At 37.8% G+C, this 24,225-nt stretch overlaps 1 long non-coding RNA gene across 1 annotated transcript in view; it reads right to left on the bottom strand.

Moving 5' to 3' along the window:
* The window catches only part of LOC146397401 (uncharacterized), a 102,416-nt gene extending 79,860 nt beyond the window's left edge, over positions 1-22,556 (bottom strand). Inside the window, exons 1-3 of the long non-coding RNA XR_014823555.1 lie at positions 22,443-22,556; positions 20,000-20,101; positions 16,957-17,034 (exon numbers count right to left, since the gene is read on the bottom strand). This is a non-coding gene — a long non-coding RNA (uncharacterized LOC146397401). The remainder of the gene's footprint in view (positions 1-16,956; positions 17,035-19,999; positions 20,102-22,442) is intronic.
* Between the last annotated feature and the right edge of the window lie 1,669 nt (positions 22,557-24,225).

Raw genomic sequence — 24,225 nt, 5'->3', positions numbered from 1 at the left:
ACTCATCAAAATGCAAAAGGAATGCCACATTTGAGGATGTGGGTCATGAATAGATATAAGTACAACCACAGAAATAAAAATGACCTTCAAAAACCTCTTAGTTATGAATAACCATATTGGCAATGCTCAATGTTTGGTAAGAAATTATCATTATTTTAAAAGTTAACAACAAAAACAATCCATGCTTCAACTGGCAAGTTATAGATATTTGATTTACTGGAAAAACTCTCTACCATTGCATCTGCCCAGAAAATTCTCAAGAGGAAGGTGCGAATGCAGTTGTAATTCAAAGCCGACACTGAGAACAACATAAACAAGAATGAATTCATACGTTCAGTTTAATAGACTGCCTCTTAGCTCAAAGATGAGTTGTGGCCTACCTGTAGAGAGAAACTAATGGGCAAAGGCACATTTTCTCTAATACTTTGTATGGGTGGAGAATTAGCTCTAAGTAAAATTAAAATCATGAAGCTAAAATGAAAATCCAGACTGAGTGCCATGATGTTCTTGTTAACTGGGATATATAAATGCCATATCTCCCAATTTGTTGACTCGTCTCTGTATTCTTCATAGCATCTTATACCTAAGGGCTCTGCCACTGCTAGAGTCTTGACTTTGGACAAGTCATGTTTTTCCTGTTAGTTACAAATTTTTAACATGCCAGGCACACATCTCAGTGCTTTAAAAATATTAGTTTACCTCTTCTTTTTAATCACTCACTGATGTAGGTATTATTATTCTTCCTAATCTATAGATGGGAAAACAGAGGCACAGGAGACTCATGGACTTGCCCAAGGTCACAATATTGGCAAGCAGCAAATCCAGAATCCTTTGCTGATAGAAAATTCTATAAAAAGCTATAGACATTTCTGTGTGTCAATGTAGAAAATAGGATAACCTGTCTTATGCAGGGATAAAGATTTAATGTTAAATTTCTAAAATCTTGGACCAAAATATTGCCTCTGGTCACTGGCAAAATGTGTTAGTTAAAGGTAGGGGTACTCAAAAAGCACTTAATGAATGCTTCTTCTTCTTTTTTTTTTTAAATAAAGTCAAGCATTTTTATTGTTTGATTCATTCAGTTTTTGTTTTTTGTTTTTTTAATCGTTGCACCTGCAGCATATGGAAGTTCCAAGGGTAGGGACTGAATCAGAGCTGCAGCTGCAGGCCTACACTAAAGCAACACTGGATCCAAGCCACATCTGCGAGCCACACTGCAGTAATGCCTAATCCTTAACCCACTGAGTGAGGCAGGGATCAAACTTGCATCCTCATGGACACTATGCCAGGTCCTTAACCTGCTGAGCTGCAATGGGAATTCTGAATGAATGATTTTTGAGGGAGAAATTTGACTTTGCCACAGTGAATGACATCATACAAGCAAAGGAAAATTAATTAAATGACATTCAGTAAAACATCACTTTTATAAAAGAGAAGTTCCATTTCTTGATAATCTTCTAAGTCATGATCACTAATACATTTCCTATATGGATAGTATTGAGGACTATGTATGTGTAAAGCATTGTCAGAAGAAAACGTTTTAACACATTTTTTTTCTACTCAATTTGGAATCCAGACTGTTGAAAGCCAAGGTTGAAAACAATATCCGAGATTGTCAAATGGACTTTGGAATGAGCTCTGAGAGGGATAGAAGGTTGCAGGTTGAAGCAAAAGCAATTAGTTACCCATCATGTGGTTATTGATCTTCCTGTCTTTTTTGTTATCAGGACCTCAAAGGCTGGATAAAAGCTGTGGCTTCGATGCACCACAATTTGGAGTAAATATGAATAACCTTTAGTACATAGGGGCTGTATTTTTCTGTGTGATACAGAATAGTAACTAGTTCTGACCCCTGCAAAGGGGAAGTAATTGTTAAATTTAGATGACACCTTTCAAAGATGGGTAATTTAAAAAATAAATTAGAAGAATGAAATGCCACTTGGAAAAACTGAACTGAATTTAAAATAACAATAAATATTCCACTTCTGCCACTCAATGTTAAGAGGCCTTTTAACATCCATTTTCTATTGTGGTTTGAAAATGAGAGATCTCTTAATTAAAGAACCCATATCAGATTTCCAAATTCTATAGATTGTACATTTGGAGATAAGTATTTGAATATAAAGGATGCTTACTGGAATTATTGATGAGGAAAACTGAATATGTTATTGAAGCATTATATGAATTAGGAGCATCTATGAGTTTTGCCCAGGAAGTCATTCTACAAACATATATACCAGGGGCAAGCCAACCACTGCTCACATCTGTTTTTTGTAAATAAAATTTTATTTGAACACAGCCACATTCATTCACTAATGAACTGCCTATAGTTGAAGACAGCATGGCCCACAGGACTCAAATATTTACTATCTGGTCTTTTGCAGAAAGCATTTCCCAACTCCTGATATATATAATTATAAATTGTAAAAAATTATATATTATTATTATTATTAACTGTAAAAAATATATATTATTAGGAACTGTAAAACAATTATAAGTTGGGGAGAGTTCCCATGTGGCTCAGCAGTAATGAACATGAACAGGAACACACTGTGGCTCAGCAGTAACGAATCCATGAGGACCTGGCCTTGCTCAGTGGGCTGAGGAGCTTGAGCTATAGTGTAGGTCACAGATGCAGCTCAGATTCTGTGTTGCTGTGCCTGTGGTGTAGGCCAGCAGCTACAGCTCTAATTAGACTCCTAGCCTGGGGAACTTCCATATGCTATGAATGCAGCCCTAAAAGATCAAAAAAAAAAAAAAACCCAAAAAATTATAAATTGGGAAGATATTTGATAGCCATAGGTATATCTTGTGAGAGTTGCATTCCTTTTAAACAGAGCTATCATTAGTTTTATTCCCCTGCCTTTCCATTTTAAATTAGAGTAAAATTCAAACTCTGTCTACCCCATCTGAGCCCACACGGTCTGGCTCCTTTCTGCCTGTGCATCACTGTCCGGTTACTTATTGGGTTCCAGTCATATATCCCTTCTTACTTCTTCCTCAAACAAGTCAACCTGGCCTTGCCTTAGGGCCTTTGCGCTTGTCCTTTCTGCCCTAAATAATATTCTTCTGGATCACTGCATGGTCTCCTTCTCCTCACTCCAGTCTTATTTCAAACAACATATCAACACAAAGATTTTCCTTAATCCACTATCTTACATGTCCCACTTCATCCTTATAATCACTTGCAAGTACATTACCTGGTTATTTTCCTTGACAAGTTATCATTATCAGAAAACATCTAACTTAGTTATTTCTCATTTCTCTTGTTCTTCCCACTGCATTTTTTTTCCCCGCTGTACAGCATGGGGACCAAGTTACACATACACGTATACATACTTTTTCCTCCCATTGTTGTGTTGCAATGTAAGTATCCAAACATAGTTCTCAATGCTACACAGCAGGATCTCATTGTAAATCCATTTCAAGAGCAATAGTTTGCATCCGTTAACCCCAAGCTCCCGATACCTCCCACTCCCTCCCTCTCCCCCCGGGCAGCCACAAATCTTTTCTCCAAGTCTATGATTTTCTTTTCTCTGGAAAGGTTCATTTGTGCTGTATATTAGATTCCAGTTATAAGTGATATCATATGGTATTTATCTTTCTCTTTCTGACTTATTTCACTCAGTATGAGTTCTGAGTTCCAGAACTCTAGTTCCAACCATGTTGCAGCAAATGGCATTATATCATTCTTTCTTATGGCTGAGTAGTATTCCATTGCGTATATATACCACATCTTCCTAATCCAATTGTCTGTCAATGGACATTTGGGTTGTTTCCAGCTCTTGGCTATTGTGAATAGAGCTGCAATGAACATGTGGGTGCATGTGTCTTTTTTAAGGAAAGTTTTGTCTGGATATATGCCCAAGAGTGGGATTGCTGGTTCATATGGTAGTTCTATGTATAGATTTCTAAGGTACAAAGCCAAAGTAATCAAAACAGTGTGGTACTGGTACCCAAACAGACAGGCAGACCAATGGAACAAATAGAGAACCCAGAAATAAACCCTGACACCTATGGTCAATTAATCTTTAACAAAGGAGGCAAGAACATAAAATGGGAAAAAGTCTATTCAGCAAGCATTGCTGGGAAACCTGGACAGCTGCATGCAAATCAATGAAACTAGAACACACCCTCACACCATGCACGAAAATAAACTCAAAATGCTGAAAGACTTAAATATAAGACAAGACACCGTCAAACTCCTGGAAGAGAACATAGGCAAAATGTTCTCTGACATAACCTCATGAATATTTTCTCAGGTCATTCACCCAAGGCAACAGAAATAAGAGCAAAAATAAACCAATGGGACTTAAACTGACAAGCTTTGGCACAGCAAAGGAAACCCAAAAGAAAACAAAAAGACAACTTACAGAATGGGAGAAAATAGTTTCAAATGATGCAATGGACAAGGGCTTAATCTCTAGGATATACAAGCAACTTATACAACTCGACAGCAAAAAAGCCAACAACCCAATTGAAAAATGGGCAGAAGACCTGAATAGACTGTTCTCCAAGGAAGATATACAGACGGCCAACAAGCTCATGAAAAAATGCTCAACATCCCTGATTATTAGAGAAATGCAAATCAAAACTACCATGAGAAACCACCTCACACCAGTAAGAATTGCCATCATTAATAAGTCCACAAATAACAAATGCTGGAGGGATTGTGGAGAAAAGGGAATCCTCCTGCACTGTTGGTGGGAATGTAAGCTTCCTACTACATTTAAAGTCTATGAGAGCAGAAAGTATGGCTAAAACCACACTCCCAGTGTAGGGTCTTGTACAGAGTATGTGCTCAGCTTATATTGTTGGATAAGTACTATGGGGGTAATACTATGATTTAATGGAGTGGAAATATATATGACATATTTACTTACTCAAAATCTAAGAATTACATGTATAATGCAATGGTCAATGGGAAACATGTTTAATAATGTCCATAGGAGATCAGAGAATGAAAAACATGTAAATTAGCATGGCAGGAAAGAGCTTTTGTGGGAGGAATAAGACTCCTACTAAAGGGAAGGAGTGGGCCAACATAAAGACAAGTACTAAGACTTGTGCAGAAAAAAAGGTAAAAAGGGAAGAACTCTTGGAGACTAACCTAATATGAAATTTGCAGAAATAACACAAATTTTATTGACCGTAAAATAAAAATTAATGAGGTGGCTGAAGGCATATCACAAAAGACTATTTCAAATCAAATTACTTAAGTACTGCAAACTCTGTATCAGAATCAAAAGGGGAGACAAGGAGATTTTCTGTTTCCAATGTCAGTGCATAGGCATTTGCAGACAGTCCCCTAGCGCTCCTGCAAGTGCAAAGTTGTGGAGATTGGACAGATTCCTTGGCTGCCCTTTCTCTGCCTTTCTCTTCCTCTCTCTCCCCCTTTCTCCCTCCTTCCTTTTCCTACTTAACCCATGGTTTCAAGAGCAGTTTTCAAAGCTCTCTAACCTTTGCAAGGGACAGGATACCTGATATATGGTCCCTCTGTCTTTAATTTAGGCCTTCAACCCTCTGAAATAGAGTGGCTAAACATTCCAGGTTACAATCAATGTTTTTGTCTCAGAACTTCTAAAACAATTCCTGTGTGTTCCACATGAAGTAACCACTCCCCTTTCTTCTGATGTTGGGTCTTATTCTTCTTTATTGTACTTTTAACAACATCCCCTGAATGTGTACAGCTCCAGCTGTGATTTTGTTTGTTTTGTTTTGTTTTGGCCAAGCCCACACTGTATGGAATTTCCTGGGCCAGAGATTGAACCTACACCACAGCAGCCACCTGAGCCACTGCAGTGACAATGCCAGATCCTTAACCAGCTGCACCACAGAGAACTCCCCTTCTGCTGTTCTTGTGCCTTAAAACTCTTTTCCTTTCCTCTGTCCTCCCTACGCTCCTTTCTATCCATGTCCAAACTCATCTCACTTTCAAAGCTCCAATGCTTTTTTCTTCTTGAAATCTTTTCTAATTTTTACAGTGTATATTCCTTAAAAATAACTTATAGATGCAAAGTGCTTGTTGTGAATCAGAAACTGTATAATGTCCACAAATACATTACGGCATTTATTACTGTAACCAATTAAGCATCATTATCCCCATTTTACAGTTATAAAATTGAAGCTGAAAGAGGTTAAATAACTTATTCAAGATCAATCAGTTCTATGAGTCAGAGTCCTAATTTTAATTCAGGTCTATTTGATTCCAAAGCCTGTGCTTGTAGTGGCTAAACTCTAAGGCTAAACAAGCATTGATTATTTTGTTCCCTAAATTCAGCCTGCATGTGCCAGTACTGCACAACAATGATATCCCATCTGATTGTCAAGTCCTTTGTTCTGATTGGCCTATGCCAATGCTGAATTTATAATTAGATTTTGAATATGCTTGTGTTTGTACTTTTTGTATTGTGTATCTTATCTTTATAATCTTTCCAGTGCTTAGAAAATACTCCTCTCTGTCCCTTATTTTCTAAGACAAAAAGTAGAATGATAAAAATAATATAAATTTCAATTTTTAATAATTTAGCATTTAATTCTCAGAGGTTGACTATAGGATTCTTGAGAGATGTTGATTCATTCATTCACTGATTCTTTATTTATCAAACATTCTTCACACAGGGAGCTCTTAGTATTTTCCTGGAGGCATGTAAGGTAGGGAATAAAATAGTTCTGGTCCTTGGCAGACAGAGCTTATAACCTGTGTTTATGCTCTTTGTTCCTGTCTGTATGTGATGCAACACATCAACGTACAGTGATTGATGGAAAGCAGTAAGTTCATAGGATCTTACTTTAGGTTTGGACACAATAGGAAAAAAAGCACAACACATGAATATAGGGAATAATTACAAATGCAATAGAAAACCTTAAAAAACTCATTAGACTAGTGGTCAGCTAATGGAAAAAGTTTGTTAGAGCATGAAATAATAAATTGAATTATATATGCCTTACACATTTTTAGTTTGAAACATAAAAAATGCAATACCAATCTTCTGATATAAGGCCAAGGTCTTTTCTTTATGTATGGATCATCTAATCAGTGTTTGCAATCATTTATCTTACATAAACTACACTCAAAATGGATCAGCTGTAATTTCCATTTTCAATTTTTATAACAAAGAATGAGAACATAAAGATATTTGTGATACAGATTTTTTTTTCCCAAACCACAGCTGTATTGTCATGTAAAATTTAACATTTTTAAAGCCACTTACCATTATCGGGTCTTTCCAAAACTTTCAAATTAGTTTACATAGAAACACAACTCTTTATTTTCACATAGATATTTCATCAGTTTATATTATATTTAATTAAATTATGTAATTATAACAACAAGTGACTTAAAACAGGTTTGGAAACAAATGGCATAACAGATTCTCTCAATAAACATTCAATTCAACTAGTAGGAACCAAAGTGCATGGGTGTTCCTAGTAAATTCAGAGTGTTCTAAGTTGGGTAAACAACTATCTGGGCTTTTCCCAGCAATGATGTTTTTCTGGGATTCAGGATTTTCAGTGTTAAACCAAGACAGTTTTAGGCAAACCACACTGGTTGCTCACCCTAGCTGTGGGTATCAGTGACTACACTTTCAGAACAGAAATAGATCACTGGTAAATCTGGCAAATTAATTAGGTGGACTTTTATTAACAGAGCTTGTGAACAGAGTCAAATAGAATCTCAAGACCCTGTACACAGACATGTTCTCTTATCCCAGTACGTCTACCTGATGGGAGGTAATTTACACATTCCACAGGAATCAGTGGTTATCCTGAGCCTTGGAGGCTCAGCCAGAATAATCCACAGTCTCACAAAGCAGGCAAGATTGCAACTCGTGTAATTCTAAAGTCGACTGAGTATCTGCCCTGCTGCATAACCTACATCTCTATAGGCTGATTACCAATGGAACCAACTATTTCCTCTTGAGAATGCCCCACCCATTCCCGTAAGTGTGCCATCTTGCTGATGGTCCCAGTGAGAAATTCTCACAATCTCATATTTATTCATTTCCCAAAGTGGTTTTAGATACAGTGAGGAGGATTACAGTAGTTTAGGCCAGGTTGAGCTGCAGCAGATACAATCTATTTTCCATAACATGTTTCTGCATCAAGGGATTGATGCGTTGTGAGGTCAAGTTTTACCCATTCTCACCTTGTCACACATGGGTTTCTGACTGACTGAGCATAGAAGGCAGACTGCAATGGCTCTATACCTAATATCCATCTGGTTCTCCTTTTCAACAGCAAGGCTATGAACGTAAATGTTGGAAGAAAAGGAATATTCTTAGAGAGAAGTCTATCTTTGCTTTCAACTCCCAAAAGTGAACTAAATATATTCAGTGTTTACCCCCATGATGGAACATTCTTCATATATATTTTCTTTTCTTTTCTTTCTTTCTTTTTTTTTTTTAGGGCTGCACCTGCGGCATATGGAGGTTCCCAGGCTAGGAGTCCAATCGGAACTGTAGCTGCCAGTCTGTGCCATAGCCACAGCAATGCCAGATCTGAGCCACGTCTGTGACCTAACACAGCTCATGGCAACACCGGATCCTTAACCCACTGAGTGAGGCCAGGGATCAAAGCCTCAACCTCATGATTCCTAGTCGGATTCATTTCCGCTGAGTCACAACAGGAACACCCATTCAAATATATTTTTCTAATGAATGCAGGAAGATAAATAATCTAGCTAGACTGAAAACTAGAGAAGAGGGGAACATGCAGAATCTCTAAGCATGTGCTCCTTTGGGTTATTCAAAAAAGGGAAACTTTCATTTATTATTCAGCTGATAAAAGCTGCTGACAAGTTTAAGACATTCCACCAAGGGCTGTCTTGGGATTTAGAGAAGTCAGATAAGTGAAAGCCCTTCCCAGGACTGCTAGCTAACATTTTAATAATCATAATACTAGGAATCAAGGCTTAGTTCGAAGTTGTTAAAAATGGCATTCGCAGAATAATCCAAATAAATCAATGTTGCAACTTTCTTTTTCCCCAGAAGTTCCCCAGCTAGAGAGAAGTACATCATAATCCACGTTCCTAAAGCCTACTTCTCAGGCATAACACTGTAAGATAGAAGGGGACATTATTTTTTGGTGTGGCTTGATAACGAAGTCTTTTTTTAATGGCTTTATGCATTGCATAAAGCATGTCGTTTAGTATCAGGCAACATCCTCTCATGTCTAAAGTAGATGGTATCATTCTCAGCACTCACATTATCAATAAAAATCATATACATGTCCAAGTGAGGAATGACAACATTGGCATATTTCTGGAAGGCTGAAGGGCCCTGTCACAGATCTGGTTGGTTGGTCATTTTTGCAGACATGAGCTGTGGGAAGAAAGCCGTAGGCAATGCAATTTTACAGGGAACATATGGGCAGAAATTTACAAGATCCTTGGGGAGGGACTTCTGTTACCCAGATGGTTGCCAAAATTCCTGATCCCTGCACTCTGGAAATGAGACTGGGAGAGATAATCAGATTAGTATGAATGATGATGTGGGAACTTCAATGTGTGCTGCCTCCCTGGTTCATAGACCTCTAATGAATGTCTTCATGATGGTCCACCTCTTTCAGAAGCTTGTAAAGACATGGAAATGTCATCCTAGAGCCTCTACGTAGTTCACTCATCTATGATTAGATTAAGAACATGAACAGATCTTAAAGAGCAATGTCCAATAAAATAATCATTAAAATAATCTCTTTGTATAAGTGCCTTGAATGATATTTTTTTTTAAAGATGAAGTTCCTAGTTGCTATCAAATGGTTATGGGAAAGTATAATTTTTTTTTTGTCTATATGTAAAAGTCTACAGAATCAGAGTCAGTTTCACAATTTGGTTAAAAACAAAACAAAACAAAACTGTGAACGGAATCGGTGAAGTAAAAAATAGTATGAATAGTTAGAACCTATTAGAAAATTTCCAGTAATCATAGTCTGTATTACTAACCACTGTGACCCCAGGATATAGCATAATACTTGCCACATAGTAGCAAATCATAATTTTTGAAGAAAAATTAAATTTTCCTGGACCTCAATTCATCGTATTTGGTAAAGGTCATAAAATCAGCATTTTTTTACTAACTTATACATATTATTTTTTGCATTAACAAAAGTAGGAATAGGAAATTACTGAAAGGTATATTGAACTGAGAACCAGGAATCTTGGGTTACATTCTCTGTTCTCCTTTGCTTTGTGATCTTAAGCAGCTCACTGCAGTAGAGAGATCTTGGTTTGGCATTAGATAGATTCAATAAGGCACCTTAATTCCTCCCTGCTGGAGTTCCCGTCATGGCACAGTGGAAACGAACCCGATTAGGAACCATGAGGTTGAGGGTTCGATCCCTGGCTTGCTCAGCAGGTTAGGGACCCGGCATTGCCGTGAGCCGTGGTGGAGGTCTCAAGACATGGCTTGGATCTGGCGTTGCTGTGACTGTGGTGTAGGCTGGCAGCTATAGCTCTGATTAGACCCCCAGCCTGGGAACCTCCATATGCCAGGGGTGCGGCCCTAAAAAGGATAAAAGGCAAAAAAAAAAAAAAAAAAAAAAATTTCTCCCTGCCATCTGCTATTCTGAAGCTGAATATCCTCATCTGTAAAGTGGCAGTGCATAATACCTATGTCAAAGAACTGATGCCAGAATCAAATAATGGGAGGGTTTTTTTGTTTGTTTTTCATTGAATTAGCGCAGTTCTCGGCATGCAGCAGTGTGAGATAATTTGTACAGAAGACTCATTATATGCCAGGCACAGTTCTAAATATATTATGGGCATTAACTCATTCAATTCTCAAAACAATCCCATGTTCTTGGTAATACCATCCATTTTGTGGATGGATGGAAGGAGGTTAAATAACTTTCCCAGAGTTACACAGCAAATAAGTTATAATGTGAGGATCTGAGTCCAAGTTTAATTTCATAGTCTGTGTTCTTCTTTATTTACCAACCATAGACACACACTAAAATTCTGAGTTTAGCTGTAATACTGTTTATCCCTAAAGAATTTTAAAAAACATTTGCATTCTCTTGTTATCTGGAATAGGGAGAAAGTTTTCTGAGAAAGAAATATGGTCCCATCCAGTCAGGCCTGGTACTGGTATTTGAGTTTGATACTCTCTAGCAAAAACTTCCTTCAGAGCTCTCTTCATGGCAGATCTTCAGTTTTGAAGGAATCAGGAAGACAATGTGTATGGAGCAAGTTGGATTCATATTTGCCATAGGTGATCCAGTCGTCTGACAAGACTGGACACAAACCTACAATGGTTTCGGCACAGGTCTTACGCTCGTGTTCTGGGTTTCTTAGGATCGCATTGGAAGCTGAGCCCTACCCCACAGATAAACTCAACACTTTGCCTGAAACTGAGGCTCAGTGCCAACCTAGTAGCTGTTTTAGCAGTAGAGACACCTGTCTCCTAGAGAACTAAATGAGATCCCCGACTCATTTGCATAAACCAGCAGATGGGGAAGAACTGCATTTGTTATCAATTCTGGCTGGATTTCAACCAATTATATGGACTTAAAATGTTTGGTCTTTCATTGCCACACTCGTGTGCTCTCTACTCCCCTAACACGTTTTTCATAAACATGCTTTTTAAGATTCCAAATTTTAATGGCATCTACTTTACACTTTTTTCATCTAACTGGCTAATACATTAGTTGAGACATTTATACTTCTAATTCTTTTTCATAAAGCATTCTAATAGTAATTCCACTGATTTTCAAACACTGAAACTGCAACTCCTCCTTCACCATTTATTTAAACAAATCATAGCTTAATGATCATATATTCATCTATCATGTTTTCATATAAATACTGTTAATTTAATATTGTTAATATTTAATAATAATTTAATAACAATAACAATATTGTTAGTATTAAACAATGGTGTTCACTGGTTTAAACCTAGTGCCAAGCACAGTACCTGGAACATATTAGATATTCAACAGAGATTTGCTGAATGACTGAGTGAATGAAATAAAGAATGAGTACTTGAACCTCCAATTTTTGAATATCAGCTTTCAGAGCTTTGATAGGAGGCAGCGGGAGTTCAGCAACCTCAGCAGGGTCTGTGTAGGGAAGAGCACTCCGTCATCCACCCCAAATCAATGTCTACAAAGTGTACCATACTCTGAGCCTCTCTAGGGTGGGCGGGGGTAGTGTCTCTTTCATCTTTCCAATACAGGGTGTTAAGTAGGGCCACTTACATGGCAGAATTTCAATACATGCTTTTAAACCAACCACAACAGTACTGAAAGATTTGACCCTTCCCTCCAGGGAACACATAATCTATATTTTGATGGCAGAAGGGCTGTCTCCAACATCCTGTGAGTTGCTTTCTGCTACTAGTACAAGTCAAAATGAATATCAATCTAATATTTACTAAAATTATTTTGACACTTTAAGAGTCCAAGACTGCTGTTAGCTCAGTTCCCTTTCAAACTGGAAAAATACTCAGGAGATTGTTCTCCTTATGACTTAATTCTAAGACGGGGATTCAGAAAAAAGAATCACGACTCCTCATCATGTGTTACTACACAGGAAATAAAGCAATTCATCTTCTGTCATTAAGTTGTGACATTTGCCTGCATGTGGCCTGAGTTCCAATGAGTTTGGCTTTCTCTAATTCCCTGGGTCATTAGCTACGTAATCATAATTATTTTCAGCTGTGCAGACTGGTGCTATTTTTCTTAAGTATTTTTCTCCTCCCCTTCTTCATCACATTTCCACATTGATGGAAACCATGAGAATGCCATCTGGTACAACCTGTGCATGGGGCCAGTCAAATGAAAGGCAGCCACTGAAGGATGCCTATATTTCATTAGATGCATGTGTATTCTGCCTTTGCTCTCATACCATTTCCTGTCCCTTCAGATTTCCCTTTGGGGAGTTCAAAGGCTCCCCAGAGCTGACTGAATACAGACCTCCTGCCCTCAATGCCAGTGACATCTGAAGAGATGTCTCTATGGATGGTGATACCACTGACATTAAGTTATGAATAACTATATTGGCAGATAATTAACATTTCCTGCATGTCTACCAACTGACTTATGCAATTACAGAGGCAGCTGCCAAATGAGTGTAACTGGGAAAGCTTCACTGTGCATGAGTCAGACAATCCCAGCAGTGTGTACCACCCTCAACAGACCACATAGACACTTATTTCCAAGAACAATTATTTCATGTGCAGACAAGCCCCAACCTGGAGCAATTGCCTGGAATCCTCCTCAGTAGAAATTATATTGCAGTTGTGGGAAGCAAAAGAATTAGAAAGATTCTGCCTCCACTGTTGTTTAACTCCATGCTTTACCTTTAGGCAAACTCTTTGATCTCTGTAAATACCAGTGAAATTGGTATATTATTTCCTTTTGGTATTCTTAGCAGCTTTAGGTATCATCATGAGGAGGATGGGGTATAGGAAGGGAAGCAAGGCAATGTGGGTCCTAGTTTAAACTTTGTAATGTGCATTCAACATAGGCAAATCAATCAACATCATACACCACATTAACAAAAGAAAAGTAAAAAACCGTATGATCAATAGATGCAGAAAAGCATTTGACAAAGTCCAGCATCCACTCATGATCAAAACTCTTCCCAAAGTGGGTACAGAGGGAACATACCTTAACATAATCAAAGCCATTTATGACAAACCCAGAGCCAATATAATACTCAATGGAGAAAAGCTGAAAGCCTTCCCACTAAAATCTGGAACAGGACAAGGATGCCCACTCTCACCACTGTTATTCAACATAATATTGGAAATCCTAGCCACAGCAATCTGACACACAAAAGAATAAAAAGCATCCAAAAAGGAAGAGAAGAGGGAAAATTGTCACCGTATGCAGATGACATGATACTATATATAGAAAACCCTAAGGACTCAACCCAAAACTACTTGAACTGATCAACAAGTTCAGCAAAGTAGTAGGATATAAGATGAATATTCAGAAATCAGTTGCATTTCTGCATACTAACAATGAAATATTAGAAAAGGAATATAAAAATACAAAACTTTTTAGAATTGCACCCCAAAAAATCAAATACCTTGGAATAAACCTGACCAAGGGGGTTAAAGATGCATATGCTAAGAACTATAAAACATTAATCAAGGAAATTAAGGAAGATATAAACAATGGAAAGATATTCCATGCTCCTGGATTGGAAAAATTAATATTGTAAAAATGGCCATACAACCCAAAGCAATCTACAGATTCAGTGCAATCCCTATCAAATTACCCATGACATTTTTCACAGAACTAGAACAAACAATCCAAAAATTTATATGGAACCACAAAAGACCCAGAACTGCCAAAGCAATCCTGAGGAACAAAAACCAAGCAGGAAGCATCACTCTCTCAGACTTCAGGCAATATTACAAAGCCACAGTCATCAAGACAGTATGGTACTGGTACCAAAACAGACATACAGACCAACAGAACCAAACAGAGAACCCCAGAAATAAACCCTGACATCTACCATCAATTAATCTTTGACAAAGGAGGCAAGAACATAAAACAGGAAAAAGACAGTCTTTTCAGCAAGTATTACTGGGAAACCTGGACAGCTGCATGCAAATCAATGAAACTAGAACATACCCTCACACCATGCACAAAAATAAACTCAAAATGGCTTAAAGACTTAACTATAATGGAGTTCCCGTCGTGGCGCAGTGGTTAACGAATCCGACTAGGAACCATGAGATTGTGGGTTCGGTCCCTGCCCTTGCTCAGTGGGTTAATGATCTGGCATTGCCGTGAGCTGTGGTGTAGGTTGCAGACGTGGCTCGGATCCTGCGTTGCTGTGGATCTGGCATAGGCCGGAGGCTACAGCTCCGATTCGACCCCTAGCCTGGGAACCTCCATATGCCGCAGGAGCGGCCCAAGAAATAGCAGAAAAGACAAAAAAAAAAAAAAAAAAAAGACTTAACTATAAGACAAGACACCACCAAACTCCCAGAAGAGAACATAGACAAAACATTCTCTGAATCAACCTTACAAATGTTTTCTCAGATCAGTCTCCCAAAGCAACAGAAATAAAAGCAAATTAAACCAATGGGACCTAATAAAACTGACAAACTTTTGCACAGCAAAGGAAACCATGACAAAAAACCAAGAAGACAACTTACAGCATGGGAGAAAATAGTGTCAAATGATGCAACTGACAAGGACCTAATCTCTAAAATATACAAGCAACTTATACAACTCAACAGGATAAAATCCAACATCCCAATGAAAAAATGGGCAAAGAACCTGAATAGACATTTCTCCAAGGAAGATGTACAGATGGCTAACAGGAACTTGAAACAATGCTCAACATCCCTGATTATTAAGGAAATGCAAATCAAAACTACCACAAGATACCACCTCACACCAGTCAGAATGGCCATCATTAACAAGTCCATAAATAACAAATGCTGGAGGGGGTGTGGAGAAAAGGGAACCCTCCTGCACTGCTGGTGGTAATGTAAGCTGGTACAACTACTATGGAGAACAGTATGGAGGTATCTTAGAAATCTATACATAGAACAACCATATGACCCAGCAATCCCACTCTTGGGCATATATCTGGACAAAATTCTACTTAAAAAGACACATGCACCCACATGTTCATTGCAGCTCTCACTATTAACAATAGCCAAGACATGGAAACCACCCAAATGTCCATTGACAGATGATTGGATTTGGAAGATGTGATATATATACACAATGGAATACTACTCAGCCAACAAAAAGAACAAAATAATGCCATTTGCAGCAACCTGGATGGAACTACAGAGTCTCATACTGAGTGAAGTAAGTCAGAAAGAGGAAGATAAATACCATGTGATATCACTTATATCTGGAATATAATTTATGGCACAAATGAACCTTTCCACAGAAAAGAAAATCATAGACTTGGAGAATAGACTTGTGGTTGCCAAGGGGGAGCAGGAAGGAGTGAGATTCATTGGGAGCTTGGGGTTAATAGATGCAGACTATTGCCTTTGGAATGGATAAGCAATGAGATCCTGCTATATAGCACTGGGAACTATGTCTAGTCACTTATGATGGAGGATGATAATGTGAGAGAATGCGTACATGTATGTGTACCTGGGCCACCATGCTGTACCATAGAAAATTGACAGAACACTGTAAACCATCTACAGTGAAAAAAATAAAAATCACTAGATTAAAAAAAAAAAAAAAAGCTTTGTATTGTACAACCTGAGTATTTGACATCTGTGCTTAGTGTTAGTTTTTTGGGGCTTCAGTTTCATTATCTCTAAAACATCCCTCAGAGTGTGGCCCACTGACATCCGCCTCAGAATCAGCTGGAATGCCAAGTAAAACTTGAGTGACTTCTGCTTCCAGGAATATGGAGTAGAAATACTTTTCCTTACGCCTTCCACTAAGTATGACTAAAAGTCAGGGCCAATATATATAAAGCAAACATAGGAATACTGAAAGGTGGAGAGTAGAATGAAGATTGACTAGGGATTTCAAGGCCCAAGAAATGACATGGCCATGAGTTTCTCTGGTTTTCTCATAAACCCTAGACCTGGAGTTAAAGAAGCTGGCAACTTGGGAATGCCACTGAAGGTAGACCAAAACTAAAGGTCCCAAGCAAAGCTGATTTTCTCCAGCCGAAGTTCAAGTAAAGGAGTTGTTTAGCAAGATAAAAACACTGTATGATCACCGCTATACTCCAGCCAAACTCACAAGAAGAACTGTGGCCCCATTCCTAACAGCAAATGCCAAGAGAATAGCTCATGTTTTCAGCCTCACAAGGTTGTGATGAAGCACCCAGGCCCTCTTGTTGGGTAGTGTCAACAAACGGCAGCTCCAGAGCTGACTTACATCCCCACAGTGCGGCTTCTGCTTCCATAGTGTTAGTGGAGACTATATGGAAAACCAGATCTTTCATTCAAACCCAGCTGTAATGGGGAGCTCTACCCCTTTAGTCTCAACAGAAACTGAGTGGAAGCTTACCTTCCTACTTCTACATGGCAGTAATGGCACAGCATCCTCCTCTTCCCAGACATGCCAGAGGATGTTGGAGAAAATCAGCTAAAACAGAAGGTTTAAATAAGATCCAGAGTCATAACATACTGTGAAAATGTTCAGGTTTTTATTAAAAAAAAAATTACTTATGATGCCAAGAAAGAAAACCAACAGATCCCAATCCTAAGGTAAGATGTTAGAATAATCAGAGATTTTAAAGCTGCCATGATAAAATGCTTTATTGATCAATTATAAGCATGAATGAAACAAATGAAAATTAGAAAGCCTCAGTAAAGAAATAAAAGTTATAAAGAAGAACCCAATTGAAATTTAAGAAATGAAGAAAACAGTAACTGAAATGAAGTGCTCAGTGGCTGGGCTCAATTGCATAATGGAGGGGAAGGGGTTAGAATCTGTGAACTGAAAAATGGAAAAACAGACATTATCCAATATGGACCAAAGAGAAAACAGACAATAAAAATGAACGGCTTCATAAAACTGATGGATGGTAACTAAACATTGAACATTTATGTCACCAAAGTTATCAGAAGGAGATGAATAAAAGGTAAAACTGAAAAAAAAGTACTTACATAAAACATGGCTGAAAACTTTACAAATTTGGCAGAAGATATAATCCTACAGACTCAGTAAGCTAATCAAATGCTGGACAGGATGAGCCAATAGAAATCCATGCTAAGATATCTTGAATGCAGTTGGGGGAAAATGGCACAATTACTTACAAAAGAAAAACAACTGGAAATTGTCACTGTCCATAACTTCTTACCAGAGATGTTATGGATACCAGAAAAATGCAAAATATTTTTCTTTTTTCCTTTTTAATTTTTCTTTTTAGGGCCATAACCACGGCATATGGAAGTTCCTAGGCTAGAGGTTCAATCAGAGCTACAACTGCCAGCCTACTCCACAGCCACACCAATGCCAGATTTGAGCCAGGTCTGCAACCTACACTGCAGCTCATGACAACTCTGGATCCTTAACCCACTGAGCGGGGCCAGGGATTGAATCCTCATCTTCATGGATACTAGTTGGGTTCGTTACTGCTGAGCCACAATGGCAAGTCCATCAAAATATTGTTCCAGTCCTTAAAGAAAAGCACTGTAAATCCAGAATCCTTTAAACAGTGAAAATATCCTTTAGGAAGGAAGGGGAAATCAAGGTATACTTAGGTATATCTTATTTACATACTTATTCCTTAGGTGAAGGAAAACAAAGACAATTTGCCACTATCAGAGCTATCCTAAAAGAATGGCTAAAGGGAGTTCTCTAAACAGAAGGAGAAAGAATCAAAGAATGGACCTTGTACATCAGAAGGAAACAAAACATGGTCTGAAAAAATATGGATAAATATAATAGATTTTTGTTCTCCTCTTGAATTTTCAAAAGTATGCTTGATGGTTGAGAGAAAAAAAAAATATATTATTATTTGTATTTTTAGGGCCAACCCTCAGCATATGGAAATTCCCAGACTAGGGGTCTAAAGTGAGCTGTAGCTGCCGGCCTACACCACAGCCACAGCAACACTAGATCCAAGCCATGTCTATGACCTACACCAAAGCTCACAGCAATGCAGAATCCTTAACTCAATGAGCAAAGCCAGGGATTGAACCCCACGTCTTCATGGATACTAGCTGGGTTCATTACTGCTGAGCCATGATGGGAACTTCAAGAAAAAAAAATAATGACTCAGTCTGACATGGATCTAAATATATGTAGAGGAAATATTTACATTCCATCATAAATGAGGGAGAGGAAATTGACATAATGGTATCTATAAGGGGTGGGCTTTGTTTCAGGAAGGCAATAGTTTTGCCTAAATCCCTCCAGCAGATTTCTCACTGCATCTCACTAGCAAGAACTCTATCACCATGGACACCAGCGGGACATGGATTTTGTTAGAAAGGACAAAGAGAAGGATATTTCATGGGCCACAAGCAGTGTGCCTAATACTAACTCTGAGAATAAATGAATGAATTATGTAAGAGGCTATTTTTACAATGCTTAACACACAATGCTTAGCCCATATTACCTGCTTTAATAAATGCCTCTCCTTTCATGGAAACACACAAAAATAGCACAATATCTTATCTCAAATATCTGGAGCTGTCATATAGTAGTAGATCTACTTTTCCATTGCTTAGAATCATTTCTGATCTTTTCACAAATACATAATGGGCTTTGATATACTTCCTGTCTTACTGGCTGAGCATGTAAAATAAAAGTAGAGAGTTCAACAGTAAACAATGGGTAATGATCGAGAACCATGGGTTCAGTAAGTTTAGAAAACATAAAGCAAATGGCCAATATCAATATGTACACCGGGCTTAGGAAAAGGCAGCGATGATGCAGTAGTCAATAACCCTGACCTTCCAATCAGAAGGAAAATATAGAACCTTCCCCTCAATAAAGCAAAACAGGCCCACCCACGCCCCCTCCCCTATGTATATACTGTGGTTTCCTGTGTCCACACTCCTCTCCCAAACTATAACCAAAATATCTTTATTCTGTAAAAGAAGGGAAATCGCAACTGTTCTAAGTCTGACGTGGCAGCATGGAACCTAGGGCATTTTGTGGGTTTCTATATCTATTTCCTGTTCTTTCCACATCACTTCCTAAAGGAATTCCTTCTTATACCAACTGTGGCGAAGCCACATTCCTGGTGTTCTGAATTACTGTAGGAATACACCCTTGAAACTGTAGAGTCTTTACACTTCATGGGTATTGTTTTGGAATAAGCAAAACATTATTTATTTTTGTGTGTTTGATGCAGTATCAACTTAAAATCCAACATATCCATTATTTTAGACACTGCTGGATGTCCACATAGCGTGTGTTCCCTAGTTCTTTTTCCTCTTGACATAACTACAACACTGTTCAGTTAGCCAGAAAGCCAAGTTGGAGGCTGGTTGGTTCAGAGGTAATTCTAGGTCCCTCACCAGTTACTGGTTCAGAAAAAAGCCATATGACTCAACTTAGACAAATGAGGCTTCAGAAGATTTCTGTGAAAATTTACCTGCTGCTAAGAAAGGTAGTTTCTCTTTGTCTTCTTGACATTGTCTTCCTGGGGATGGGATTCCTTAAATTGCTTCAGCCAACTTTCAGCCAGTCAGGAAATCTAACCAACACAGGAAGATTAAAAAAAAAAAAAAAAAGACTTTGATGGCATTGTTGAGTCATTCACTTCTATAAACCTAAAGTCTGTTATACCCTCAACTTCCAATTATGTGAAAACATATTTTTTTTTTTACTCTTTCTTCCTCTTTGGATTGTTATTGGAATCAGAAGATTCCTAGTTGGTACATCTAGAAAAAACAAAATGGTAAAAATTAAGTATTCAAGGAAAAAATCATTTTGGTTAACTGAAAATCAACCAGAAAATCAAAACAACTAAATACTTTAATTTCCACCCTGGTTTTAAAAATTATTTCCAAAATGTATTAGCCTCCTTCTCATAGTAGGAGGCACAGAAGAGTAAATATGATTTACTCTGAATTTGTTTGTGTATTTTTTGCCCAGATTTTACATGACATTAGAGTATCTTTTATAAATGTGGAAATAGGTGATCCTGGTGACAGTTGAGCCACCAGGGACTATGCAATGTGCAATGGCTTTACCGATACTTAGGTGAACATTTGCCTTCTTTGTTTTTTCCTCATATCTTTGACTTTTATCATTATATGTTTCCTGTTTCTTAAAACTTAAAATTCAAGGATTTCAGTTTTGTGAGAATTATGTTAGCTGCATCTAATTTACTCATATGGTTCTCAGTGGAAAAGGAACACAGCAAATGCTGAAAGGAAAAGCACATGTATGTATCTTGTAGGGATGCTACTGACTAAAGGCCATTCAACTTAGCACATACACAGAAACAGAAAAAGAGAGAGAGAAGTGAAAAAAAATTGATATATGTACATCCAGCAAATCAAAGAGAAGAATGAATTATTTAGCATGTCACAAGTTGAAATTAAGGTAAATCTTGACTAGAACGAAGAAAATACTTCTTGTCAGCAAAATAATTGGATTGTAAGATCACATCCCAAGAGAGACAGAGATCCCAAGCCACTTTATCTTGGATCATTTCTGAAGGTACAAACACAGTGAAAATATTCTGAAAAGACCCTGTTATGGAAATAATTTCTCTCATGGTGAACTGTTTTCACGTGGCCCAGTGATTTTGTCCTTTCTCTCTTTTTGAAATAAATTTGTTATAACGGCAAAAGGAAAACAGTCTTATTAAAGACAGGAAGAAATAAGTATGTACTTGCAGTGAAGATGCACATGTTCAAAATTTTTAAATCATTAAGTGATCCATGGAGTGAGAAAATTCTAGGAGCTAAATAGAATAACTGAAGTCATTCAGCCCCTCACTGAACAGATAATAAATACCATTTACTTAGCACCTACCTTGTGTTAGACATTATACATTCTTTTTTAATCAGCCCCACCCATTCGTGTAAAGTAAGCCTTATTACCATCTTTCAAAGAAGAGAAAATGGGGCTCAGAGAGTTGAAATAGCCACCTGTGATCACACAGCTATTGTGTGTATGATTAGGATGTTAATCCAGTTAGTCTGGCTTATAGTTGGAAAGAAGCATAAAGTTTTTCTACTATATACATGGTAAAAAATCAATAAGGACCTACTGTACAGTAAAGAGAACTCTACTCAATATTCTGTAATAACCTATCTGGGAAAGGAATCTGAAAAAGAAAGGATATATGTATATGTATAACCAAATCACTTTGCTGTACGCTTGAAACTAACTCAATATTGTAAATTAACTATATCCAATATAAAATAAAAATTAAACTAAAAAATTTTTAAAAACACTAAAAGTTTATATATATAGGTAAGTATGTATAACTAAATCACTTTACTGTACAGCAGAAACTAACAAACATTGTAAATCAGCTATACTTCGATAAAATAAAATTTAAAAAAAAAAGAAGCACAGAGTTTTTTTCCATGATAAGCACATTTCTCAGGAAGCCAAATGCTGGGCCCAAGCCTTGTAGCCATGGATGACAGGGCAGTCACCCTCCCCAAGTCTCTGTCCTCCACTAAGGAGGCTCCTCATATGCATATTACCCGAATGGAGCACCACAGTTTACAACCAGGTTCTAACTGCAGGGTATTTAGGGACTGGGCTAAACCTACACTTGCTTCTCTGGTTGGTGACAATTAAATTATTTTTCAAAAAATGTTTCTTTCAGTGAGTACATTCTCTATATGTCTTATTGTTCTTCTTCCTATAATATCCTTTTATGATGGTTAAAGCCTTAAAATATAAAACCTTAAAAATAGTTAGAACTGTTCCACCCTTCACAGTGACACATTTGGAAAAAAATAACATGTTACTTATCCTGACAAAGTGCAATCTGTTTGATTTCCTTAATCTGACTTCTTACATTCCTTTCTCCACCCTGTAACCAGCCATCCCATAATCTCTTTTCCTACCTTCAAGTTCCTCTTATTCCTACCATAGGCATGCATTCTGCTTTCTTCTATGTTGAATATTCCTGCCTCTGCCTAGAGCTTTGTTGGCAAAGTCTTCTATGTCAAAACTAGTCTGACTTCTCTTTGGAGAAGCCGGACTTCCTTCCTGAGATCCATGAAAGGTCAGCCCTCATACTTGCTCTCAGTGGGGAGGCTAGCGAAATTCTTGCTTACAAATGTAAAAGAGCTAGTGGCTAAATTCTGGGTTTAAGTGACCTGATTTACATCTTTGACTTCCGTCACCCACAATCATAAGCCAAGTGGTACACGTGGGGCACTAAGCAGAGTATTTAAGAAACAATAAGAATCTAAGAATAATGTGTTAGATACAATTTACTTTAAGCTAAAGGGAACTCTTCCCTGAGTTTCCTTCCTTTCCAACTTTTGCCCTTTCCTTTCCCTTTCCTATTGCTCTTTACTGTCCCTTTAAAGAGCACATTCAATGACAGGGTTGTCCCTTTCAATTGCAAATGAAACACTGGATCTCTAAACACAAGTTCTCTCTTGGCAGGCTTTGCAAAAGGATGTTTAAAAGCCTGATTCAAAGTGGCAGAGGATTTCAAATTCTGGAGACATTATACAACGAATCCTTATTGGTAGCAACTGGAAAAACCTGAGACCAAAAAAGCCAGACTGGCCCCTTATGTATAGTTCAGTGGAAAATGCTCACTGAGCTTCCCTTCTACAATGAAAATAACATGTGCTTACAAAAGTGGTGAAAATGGCTGCCTCTCTAAATCCTGTTATATCCTCGTGGCTTTAATTGGCTCCCAACTTGAGCCACTTTGGATGAAATAAACAGAGAAGAGGAATGAGAAGGAAACTTGTCTGAGAGAGATATGGAAGCTTTGAAATCACAACAGCCTTTGACACATTTTATCCAGGAACATATTACCCCTGGGGCTAAGTGGCAAAACCCTGTAGTTTTTTGCCACTTAGTGCGAACACACACACACACACATACACACACACACATGCACACACCACAGCAGAGTTCAACCAAAGAAGGCTTGGTTCTAAAGGGGCTGTTTTGAGAAGGAATGTTCTTCTCTGTCATCAACTGGAATTCACTGCACAAGCACAATGCTCTCTTCAAAGATCCTGGCACATAAACAGATGGCAGGAGCTATCCAAAAATCCTTGATAAACATACACAGCCTTTTGCAGTGGCTGGGAGCAAAGGGATTTGCAGCATGAAAGAAATTTGTTGACCTCAGAAACAAACCATTCCTTACCCAATGGTAAACTCCAGAAATTAGAGCTCATTATAGTCTCTGAGGTCTAATGTTAATTAGGTGAACAATATATGGTGGTTTGACAACAGGCAATGTTCAATTTTTTTTGTCCCTTTTAAGTTACTATTAAGAACAGAATAAGACAAATCAAAGCCAATACAATATTATAATCTCTAGAAACTAATTCTTTGGAAGAGACACGCTGTACCTAAATTTTTTGAAAAGAAAGAGAAAGAAAAAGAAAGCTCAAATATAAATATAAAACACTTGTGCTTTACTCAAGAAAAGCAGGGTTCAATGCAGAAACGCTATTCTCTTGATACAGTCGCTTGAATCATTCATATTGAAAATGTGTGTGTTTTTCAAAGCCACATTTCTGAGTGAAATTCAATTTAGACAGTGCATCCAGAACTGCGGGGTCTTTCTCAGGCAGCTATATTACAAGGGGGTTAAATGAAATTTGGTGGCAGGTAATCTAGAAGAAGTCTGTACCTATAAATCACCTCAGT

This window comes from Sus scrofa, chromosome 13 (genome assembly GCF_054392235.1).
Source record: "Sus scrofa isolate SSC_HxYL_T2T_F1_AM1 chromosome 13, Sscrofa_HxYL_maternal_Yorkshire_Landrace_v2.0, whole genome shotgun sequence".
NCBI classification, from domain to species: Eukaryota; Metazoa; Chordata; class Mammalia; order Artiodactyla; family Suidae; genus Sus; species Sus scrofa.
This window is presented reverse-complemented; position numbering and strand designations above follow the sequence as displayed.